Here is an 11228-nt window from a genome sequence, read left to right as displayed (position 1 = left end):
TCCTTTGTGGGATCAATTCATCCTTATCATTAGGGACAACGGTAATGCCTCCCTTCTTAGGAACGCAATGCACCAGACTCACCCAATCACTATGAGCAACATGATAAATGATACCTGCTTCCAGTAGCTTTAGTATTTCTTTTTTACTACTTCTTTCATCTTAGGATTTAATCTCCTTTGATGATCAACAACTGGTTTGAAATCAGGATCAGTTTTAATCTTGTGCTGGCATAGGGTAGGACTAATGCCCTTAAGATCATCAAGAGTATATCCAATAGCAGCACGATGCTTCCTCAGAGTTTTTAGTAACTTCTTTTCTTCATGCTCTGAGAGGCTAGCACTAATAATAACATGATATATATCCTTTTCATCAAGGTAGGCATACTTAAGAGTACCAGGCAACTGTTTAAGCTCGAACACAGGATCACCCTTTGGTGAGGGTGGATCCCCAAGCAGTTCAACATGCAAGTTATTCTTAAGGATATGATATTGTTCTAAGACAACTCTATCTATCTCATCCCTTTCATCCATATGCATATCATTTTCATGCTCAAGCAGGTATTGCTTTAAGGGATCAGTAGGAGGTACGGCAATAGAATATAAGGCAATAGTTTCATCCCTACTAGGCAACTCCTTTTTATGAGGTTGTGTACCAAACTTAGAGAAATTGAACTCATGTGACACACCTTCAAAGCCAACGGTGACAGTTTGCTTCTCACAGTCAATATGAGCATTGACGGTATTGAGAAAAGGTCTGCCAAATATGATGGGACAAAAGCTATCTTGTGCAGTAGCAAGAACGAGGAAATCAGCAGGATACTTCGTTTTACCACACAAGACTTCAACATACCTAACAATTCTCACAGGGTAGATAGTATCTCTATTGGCAAGCTGAATAGTGACATCAATAGGCTCTATCTCAACAGGTGCAATCTCATCTTTGATTTCATCATATAAGGATTGAGGTATTGCACTAACACTAGCACCCACGTCACATAAACCATGATAACAATGATCTCCTATCTTAACAGAAACCACATGCATGCCAACAACAAGCCTATGTTTGTCTCTAACGTGAGGTTTAGCAATTCTAGCAGCATCTTCACAAAAGTGAATATTATGTCCCTCAACATCGTTGGACAGAAGATATTTGATAATAGCGATGCTAGGTTCAACTCTAATTTTCTCAGGGGGTGTAGGTGTTCTAATATAGCCTCTATGTATCACAATTGAAGCTTTAGAATGATCCTTTATCCTAACAAGGAAAGGTGGTTTCTCAATGTAAGCACTGGGAACAACAGGATCATAATAGGCAATGACTTTCCCTTCAACTCGAGTGGGTCTAACTACATTGACTTCTAAAGGAGGATGATATGTAAACCACTTCTCTTTGGGGAGATCAATATGAGCAGCAAATGATTCACACAATGAAGCTACTATCTCAAAGTCAAGTCCATACTTAGCGCTAAAATCACTAAAGGTATTTGTCTCAACAAAGGATTTAACGCAACCAAACGTGAAATTCATACCTGACTCCTTACCTTCTTCAAGCTCCCAATCTTCAGAGTTGTGTTTAATTCTCTCCAATAAATTCCATTTGAAGTCAATATCTCTCTTCATAAAAGAACCGGTACAAGAAGTGTCAAGCATGGTGCGATCATCATGAGAAAGCCGCGCATAGAAGTTCTGAATGATAATTTCTCTCGAGAGCTCATGATTAGGGCATGCATATAACATTGATTTAAGCCTCCCCCAAGCTTGAGCGATGCTTTCTCTACCACGAGGCCGATAATTATAAATATAATTCCGATCACGATGTACTAAATGCATAGGATAAAACTTTTGATGAATTTCCAATTTCAATCGATTGTAGTCCCATGATCCAGTATCATCACATAGCCTATACCATGTCAACGCCTTATCCTTCAAAGATAAAGGAAAGACCTTCTTCTTGACCTCATCCTCGGGCAAACCTGCAAGCTTAAATAAACCATGAACTTCATCTACATAGATTAGATGCAAGTCTGGATGTGATGTTCCATCTCCTGTAAAAGGATTAGCCAGCAGTTTCTCAAGCATACCCGAAGGAAATTCAAAGCAAATATTTTCAGTAGATGCAGCAGGTTTTGGAGCAAATCTTTGTGCTTCTGTCCGAGGTGAAGATACCCTGAACAAGCCCCTCAAAGGATTAGTATCCATAGTGACAAGTGACAATAAATTTCAGCACACTATATGAATGTTTCCTTACCAAGTTACACTTACAAAAGGAGCTTCACTCCCCAGCAACGGCGCCAGAAAAGAGTCTTGATGACCCACAAGTATAGGGGATCAATCGTAGTCCTTTCAATAAGTAAGAGTGTCGAACCCAACGAGGAGCAGAAGGATCTGACCAGTGGTTTTCAGCAAGGTAAAATCTGCAGGCACTGAAATTGTCGGTAACAAGTGATTGTGTGGTGAGATGATTCGTAGAGAGCAACAAGTAACAAAAGTAGCAACGGTGCAGCAAAGTGGCCCAATCCCTTTTGTAGCAAGGGACAAGCCTGGACAAAGTCTTATAGGAGGAACAACGCTCCCGAGGACATACGGGAATTTCTGTCATGCTAGTTTCATCATGTTCATATGATTCTCGTTCGTTACTTTGATAGTTTGATATGTGGGTGGACCGACGCTTGGGTACTACCCTTACTTGGACAAGCATCCCACTTATGATTAACCCCTCTTACAAGCATCCTCAACTACGAAAGAAGAATTAAGACAAAGTCTAACCATAGCATTAAAATAGTGGATCCAAATCAACCCCTAACGAAGTAACGCATACACTAGGGTTTAAGCTTCTGTCACTCTAGCAACCCATCATCTACTTACTACTTACCAATGCCTTCCTCTAGGCCAAAATAATGGTGAAGTGTTATGTAGTCGACGTTCACATAACACCACTAGAGGAAAAACAACATACAACACATCAAAATATCAAACGAATACCAAATTCACATGACTACTATTAGCATGACTTATCCCATGTCCTCAGGAACAAAAGTAACTACTCACAAACCATAATCATATTCATGACCAGAGAGGTAATGAGTAGCATCAAGGATCTGAACATAAACTCTTCCACCAAGTAATCCAACTAGCATCAACTACAAAGAGTAATCAACACTACTAGCAACCTTACAAGTACCAATCGGAGTCGCGAGATGGAGATTGGTTACAAGTGATGAACTAGGGTTTGGAGATGAGATGGTGCTGATGAAGATGTTGATGGTGAAGAGTCCCCTCCGATGAGAGGAGTGTTGGTGATGACGATGGCGATGATTTCCCCCTCTGGGAGGGAAGTTTCCTCGACAGGATCGTCTTGCCGGAGCTCTAGATTGGTTCTGCTCAAATTCCGCCTTGTGGCGGCGGCGAATCCACGAAAAAGCTCCTCCCTGATTTTTTCTGGACGAAACCCTTCATATAGCAGAAGAGGGGGGCGAGTGGGCCAGCAGGCTTGCCACAAGCCCTCATAGCACGGCCTGGGGGGGTGGTGATGACCCACAATTATAGGGGCTCAATCGTAGTCCTTCCGATAAGTAAGAGTGTCGAACCCAACGAGGAGAAGAAGGCTCTGATAAATGGTTTTTAGCAAGGTAATAACTGCAAGCACTGAAAGTAGCGGTAACAAGTGATGGTGTAGTGAGGTGAAACGTAGCAAGCGAAAAGTAACAAGTAACAAGTAGTAGCAACGGTGCAGCAAAGTGGCCCAATCCCTTTTGTAGCAAGGGACAAGCCTGAACAAAGTCTTATAAGAGGAAAAACGCTCCCGAGGACACACGGGAATTTCTGTCATGCTAGTTTCATCATGTTCATATGATTCGCGTTCGTTACTTTGATAGTTTGATATGTGGGTGGACCGGCGCTTGGGTACTGCCCTTACTTGGACAAGCATCCCACTTATGATTAACCCCTCTCGCAAGCATCCGCAACTATGAAAGAAGAATTAAGACAACTTCTAACCATAGCATTAAACTAGTGGATCCAAATCAGCCCCTTACGAAGCAACGCATAGACTGGGGTTTAAGCTTCTGTCACTCTAGCAACCCATCATCTACTTACTACTCCCAATGCCTTCCTCTAGGCCCAAAGATGGTGAAGTGTTATGTAGTCGACGTTCACATAACACCACTAGAGGAAAAGACAACATACAACATATCAAAATACCGAATGAATACCAAATTCACATGACTATTATAAGCATGACTTATCCCATGTCCTCAGGAATAAAAGTAACTACTCACAAAGCATAATCATAATCATGATCAGAGGTGTAATGAGTAGCATCAAGGATCTGAACATAAACTCTTCCACCAAGTAATCCAACTAGCATCAACTACAAAGAGTAATCAACACTACTAGCAACCTTACAAGTACCAATCGGAGTCGCGAGACGGAGATTGGTTACAAGAGATGAACTAGGGTTTGGAGAGGAGATGGTGCTGATGAAGATGTTGATGGAGATGACTCCCCTCCAACGAGAGGAATGTTGGTGATGACGATGGTGACGATTTCCCCCTCCGGGAGGGAAGTTTCCCCGGCAGGATCGTCTTGCCGGAGCTCTAGATTGGTTCTGCTCAAGTTCCGCCTCGTGGCGGCAGAGAATCCACGAAAAAGCTCCACCCTGATTTTTTCTCGGACGAAACCCTTCATATAGCAAAAGAGGGGGGCCAGTGAGCCACCAGGGTGCCCACAAGCCGTGTTGCTGCGGCCAGGGGGTAGGCTGCGGCAACTAGGCTTGTGGGCCCCTGGCAGCTCCCCTCTGACACTTCTTTCACCGAGTATTTTTTATATATTCCCAAAAAATTCCACGTTGATTTTCAGGGCATTTGGAGTTGCGCATAATAGAGGACTCAGACTTGCTCCTTTTCCAGTCCAGAATTCCAGCTGCCGGTATTCTCCCTCTTCAAATAAACCTTGCAAAATAAGAGAGAAAATGCATAAGTATGGTACCACAAAGTATAATAACAGTCCATAAAGCGATAAATATCAACATGAAAGCATGATGCAAAATGGACGTATCAACTCCCCCAAGCTTAGACCTCGCTTGTCCTCAAGGGAAAACCAAGATCCATAAACATGTCCACATGTTTAGGGATGAAGGTGTCGATAAAACATAATACAGACATGAGGGCATCATGATCACACATAGCACAACAATACATCATGGAGATTCTTATGGGAAAGTAACAATTCCTTCACAAAGCAAAGTATAAAATAAAAACCTTACCGAGAAGTAGCCAACAACAATCCATAGTCATTGAAGCAATTGCAATTTATCATATCATCAGAAAGATTCAAATAAGAGCTTGTAAAGAAAATCCACATACTCAATCATCTCTTTTGTTTTCCACAATTGTTATAACTCACGTGGTACTCATGGCATCAAAGTTTCAGTTGGACACAGAGAAAGATAGGGGCTTATAATTTTGCCTCCCAACCATTTACCTCAAGGGTAAAGTCAACAATAATAAAGCATAAGTACTCATCTCCAAGTTGATATATGAATATAGATCTTTCCCAAGCATATAACGTTCACCAAGAAAAAGGCTAAATAAGGAATTGGTGAAGATCACCATGACTCTTACAAGGGCAAAAAGTAAAGGTACAAGATAGGCCCTTCGCAGAGGGAAGCAGAGGTTGTCATGCGCTTTTGAGGTTTGGATGCGTGTCCTCTTAGTGCGGAGGAACGTCACTTTGTATTGCCCCCTGTGATAAAGAACCTTATTATGCAGTCTGTCGCTTTTATGTCTTCCTCATCACAGGTTCGTATAAAGCTTATTTTCCACACACTAATAGATCATACATACTAGAGAGCAATTTTTGTTGCTTGCACCGATGACAACTTACTTGCGGGATCTTATTCAATCCATAGGTAGGTATGGTGGACACTCATGGCAAAACTGGGTTGAAGGTTTATGGATGCACAAGTAGTATCTCTACTTGGTGCGGGAGTTTTGGCTAATATGAGGTGGAAGCAATCGTCACATGCTAAGGGATCTCTAATCATATAACATTGTTTGGAACTAAGCAAACACAATTCATTATGTTGTCTTCCTTGTCCAACATCTACTTCTAAGCATGTAATAGTTTGGTGAGTGCTCACAATTATAGAAAGTGTCTAAGATGATATATTTATATGTGAACGTCTCTTTCCTTATTACTTCTTATTAATTGCAACAATGACCGAGGTCTATGTTGGTCTATTCTCAACAAGTTTCAATCATCATACTTGTTATATGTGAAGCTATCACTTTCCATAAAATCATCTCATGATCCTTCATGCTATCGTTATTTTCATACTTTTGATCACGGTACAAAACAAAGCCCTTGACTAAGATACTCTTTATTATATAGCTCGCAAGCTCGAATACATCGGGGGAGACACAAGGCAAAAGACTCAAACTAAACACTAAAGACTTATTCCACTAAGAGAAGAAATAAAAACTGAAAAGGAAAGAACAAAAACAAAGGTAAAAGCAAAAGATATAAAGGTGATATGATACGAGGGCAACTCCCCAAGCTTGGCATAAGCCAAGGGAGTTGCCCATACCAATGCTTAGTTGTCTTCCTTTGGTGGTGATGGTGGTGGAGTTGTTGAAGCAGTTTTGAGCTTGTCTAATCTCCACTTGAGCATAAAGTTCTGCTCCCTCAGATCGTCATTTTCCTCCTCAAGCTTCAACACTCTATGGCAAAGTTCCTACTTACTCTCCTGGAATAAACGAGAAGGGATAAACAAGGTCTTAGGCTTCTTCCTTTGGTCAGGGAGGCTTGACTTCTTGAACTCCACATGAGTGCGTCCAGGTTGAGGTAGAGGAGCCTCCTCTTCATCGGAACTCGGTTGTTCCTTCCCTTTGGGATCATAGTCCTCTTCCTCGTCAGTGGTCCAGCCATATGGTTCCAAGTCCCCATAGACCTTGGGGTTAGCAAGGTAATCAGCCACATAGCTCTCCCCCTCTGAATCCTGAGAAGACATCTTGACCTAGATCTGCGGCAGAAAACAGGATCGAAACGAAAACAGAGGAAAACTGCATGATACGGAGATCAAAACCCTCGGGCGTATATATAATGATTTTTTTCTGGACCAGAAGGAGTGCTCCGCAAGAGGAGTCCGGGAGGCACACGAGGTGCCCACAAGCCCTGTTGCCGAGCCCAGGGGGGAGGCCGCGGCAACTAAGCTTGTGACCGCCTCGTGCGCTCTCCGAACTACTTTTTTATTTTTCTATTATTTCATAAATTCCAAAACGGAGAAAATTTCCTATTGGAAAAGTTTCGGAATCCAATTACTTACCGAAACACATACCTCTTCATTTTCAGGGTCTGAAACAGGCTGATAAACATCCCTTATGTACTCCTCTGGAGTTATGATATTGATGATATTGGTCTCAACATTTATGGGAGTACCAGAGATATAATGCTTGATTCTTTGCCTATTTACCACTCTAGGAAAATTACCTTCCGTGTTATTCATTTTGATGGCACCGGAACGATATACTTCCTCAACAACGTAGGGACCTTCCCATTTAGAGAGAAGCTTGCCCGTGAAGAATCTTATGCGAGAATTGTATAGCAGGACATAATCACCTTCATTGAACTCTTGTTTTTGTATTCTTTTATCGTGCCATCTCTTAACCTTTTCCTTGAACAACTTGGCATTCTCATATGCCTCGGCCCTCCATTCATCTAATGAGCTGATATCAAACAACCGCTTCTCACCGGCAAGTTTGAAATTGAAGTTGAGCTCTTTGATTGCCAAATAAGCTTTGTGTTCCAGCTCAAGAGGTAAATGACAGGCCTTACCGTAAACCATTTTATATGGCAACATGCCGATGGGATTCTTATAAGCAGTCTTATAAGCCCACAGTGCAACGTCAAGTTTGCTAGACCAATTCTTCCGAGATCTATTGACGGTCTTTTGTATGATCAATTTGATCTCCCTATTACTCAACTCAACTTGACCACTAGACTGAGGATGATAAGGAGATGCAACTCTATGGTTGACATCATACTTAGCGAACATCTTGCGGAAAACACCTTGAATGAAGTGTGAACCGCCATCGGTCATCAGATATCTAGGGACTCCAAATCTTGGGAAAATGACTTCTTTAAGCATCTTAATAGAGGTGTGGTGATCAACATTTCTAGTGGGGATAGCTTCTACCCACTTAGTGACGTAATCCACAGCAACTAAGATGTGAGTATACCCATTGGAACTCGGGAAAGGTCACATATAATCAAAGCCCCAGACATCAAATGGTTCAATGACAAGTGAATAGTTCACATGCATTTCCTGACACTTACTGATGTTCCCTATTCTTTGGCATTTTTCACAAGACAAGACAAACTTATGTGCATCCTTGAAGAGAGTGGGCCAATAGAAACCTGATTGCAACACCTTATGAGCAGTTCTGTCTCCAGCATGGTGTCCTTCGTAGGCTTCAGAATGTCACTTCTGCAGGATCTGTTCCTGTTCATGTTCAGGCACACAGCGTCTAATAACCCCATCTACTCCTTCCTTATAAAGGTGAGGATCATCCCAAAAGTAGTGTCTCAAATCAAAGAAGAATTTCTTCTTTTGCTGGTAGGTGAAACTGGCTGGTATGTATTTGGCTACGATATAGTTTGCGTAATCAGCATACCATGATGCACTACGTGAAGTGTGGATGACATTCAATTGCTCATCAGGAAAGCTGTCATCAATAGGTCGTGGGTCATCAAGGACATTCTCTAGCCTAGACAAGTTATGTGCTACAGGGTTATCAGCACCCTTTCGGTCAACAACGTGCAAATCAAATTCCTGTAGCAGGAGAACCCATCTGATTAGCCTAGGCTTAACGTCCTTCTTCTCCATGAGGTACTTAATAGCAGCATGATCAGAGTGAATAGTGACTTTGGAGTCAACTATATAAGATCTGAACTTTTCACATGCAAACACGACTGCTAAAAACTCCTTCTCCGTAGTGGCATAGCTTCTTTGGGCACTGTCTAGAGTTTTACTAGCGTAGTGAATGACATTCAACTTCTTGTCAACTCTTTGTCCTAGAACAACACCAACAACATAATCACTAGCATCGCATATGATTTCAAAGGGCAAGTTCCAATCAGGTGGTTGAACAATGGGTGCGGTTATCAAGGCCTTCTTAAGTATTTCGAAAGCTTCCTCACAATCCTCATCAAAATCAAAAGGAACATCCGTCTGCAAGAGGTTGGTAAGAGGCCTAGAAATCTTAGAGAAGTCTTTAATGAACCTTCTGTAGAAACCAGCATGACCTAGGAAACTTCGTATACCTCTGATATCTGTGGGGCAAGGCATTTTCTCAATTGAATCAACCTTAGCCTTATCAACTTCAATGCCTTTCTCAAGATTTTGTGTCCTAAGACGATGCCTTCATTAACCATGAAGTGGCACTTCTCCCAGTTCAAGACGAGGTTGGTATCTTTGCATCTCTGTAAGACTCGATCAAGGTTGCTGAGGCAATCGTCAAAGGAAGAACCGTAAACGGAGAAATCATCCATGAAAACCTCAACAATCTTTTCACAAAAGTCAGAGAATATAGCCATCATACATCTTTGAAAGGTGGCAGGTGCATTGCACAAGCCAAAAGGCATACGTCTATAAGCAAAGGTACCGAAGGGGCAGGTGAAAGTGGTTTTCTCCTAATCAGATTGTGCAACAGGTATTTGCGAGAAACCTGAATAACCATCTAGAAAGGAGAAGTGTGTGTGTTTAGATAGCCTTTCTAGCATTTGGTCGATAAACGACAAAGGATAATGGTATTTCCTGGTTGTCTTGTTCAGTTTCCGAAAGTCTATCACCATCCTATAGCCAGTAATAATCCTTTGCGGGATTAGTTCATTCTTATCATTAGAAACAATGGTGATACCTCCCTTCTTAGGTACGCAATGTACTGGACTTACCCAATCACTACGAGCAATAGGATAAATGATTCCTGCTTCCACAAGCTTTAATATTTCTTTTCTCACGACCTCTTTCATCCTCGGATTTAATCTCCGTTGATGATCAACAACTGGCTTAGAATCAGGATCGATTTTAATCTTGTGCTGACATAGAGTGGGACTAATACCCTTAAGATCATCAAGAGTATATCCAATAGCAGCACAGTGCTTCCTCAAATTTTTTAGTAACTTCTTCTCTTCGTGATTCGAGAGGTGAGCACTAATAATAACTGGATATATCTCCTTTTCATCAAGATAGGTATACTTAAGAGTATCTGGTAACTGTTTTAGCTCGAACACAGGATCACCCTTTGGTGGGGGAGGATCCCTAAGCAGTTCAACACGCAGATTATTCTTGAGAATAGGATATTGTTCTAAAACAATTTTATCTATCTCATCTCTTTCATCCATATGCATATCATTTTCATGCTCAAGTAGATATTGCTCTAAAGGATCCGTAGGAGGTATGGCAATAGAGGCAAGAGCAATGATTTCATCCCTACCATACGACTCTTTTTCATGGGGTTGTCTTCCAAACTTGGAGAAGTTAAATTCATGAGACACAGCCTCGAAACTAACAGTGACATTCTGTTTAACACAATCAATATGAGCATTGACAGTGTTGAGAAAGGGTCTACCAAATATGATCGGACAAAAGCTATCTTGTGCAGTAGCAAGGACGAGGAAATCAGTAGGATACTTCATCTTACCACACACGACTTCTACGTCTCTCACAATTCCCATTGGGCAGATAGTGTCTCTATTAGCTAGCGTAATAGTGACATCAATGGGTTCTAACTCAGCAGGTGCAATCTCATCTTTGATTTCATCATATAGGGACCGGGGTATTGCACTAACACTAGCACCCATATCACATAAACCATGATAACAATGATCTCCTATCTTGACAGAAACAACGGGCAGGCCAACTACAGGTCCGTATTTGTCTTTCGCGTGAGGTTTAGCAATTCTAGCGGAGTCCTCACAGAATTTGATAACATGCCCATCTATGTCTTCAGCTAAGAGATCTTTGATAATAGCAACACTAGGTTCAACTCTAATTTCCTCAGGGGGGGCAAGTGGTCTAATGTAACCCCTACGTATCACAGTTGGAGCGTTAGAATAATCCTATTTCCTAGCAGGGTAAGGTGGTTTCTCAGCGTAGGCACAAGGAACAATAGGATCACTAAAGGCAATGACTTTCTCTTCAACTAGATTCGGTTTAACTATGTTGACTT

Source organism: Hordeum vulgare, chromosome 2H, assembly GCF_904849725.1.
Source record: "Hordeum vulgare subsp. vulgare chromosome 2H, MorexV3_pseudomolecules_assembly, whole genome shotgun sequence".
Taxonomy (NCBI): Eukaryota; Viridiplantae; Streptophyta; class Magnoliopsida; order Poales; family Poaceae; genus Hordeum; species Hordeum vulgare.
The sequence above is the reverse complement of the archived record's forward strand: the minus strand, read 5'-3'. Positions refer to the sequence as shown.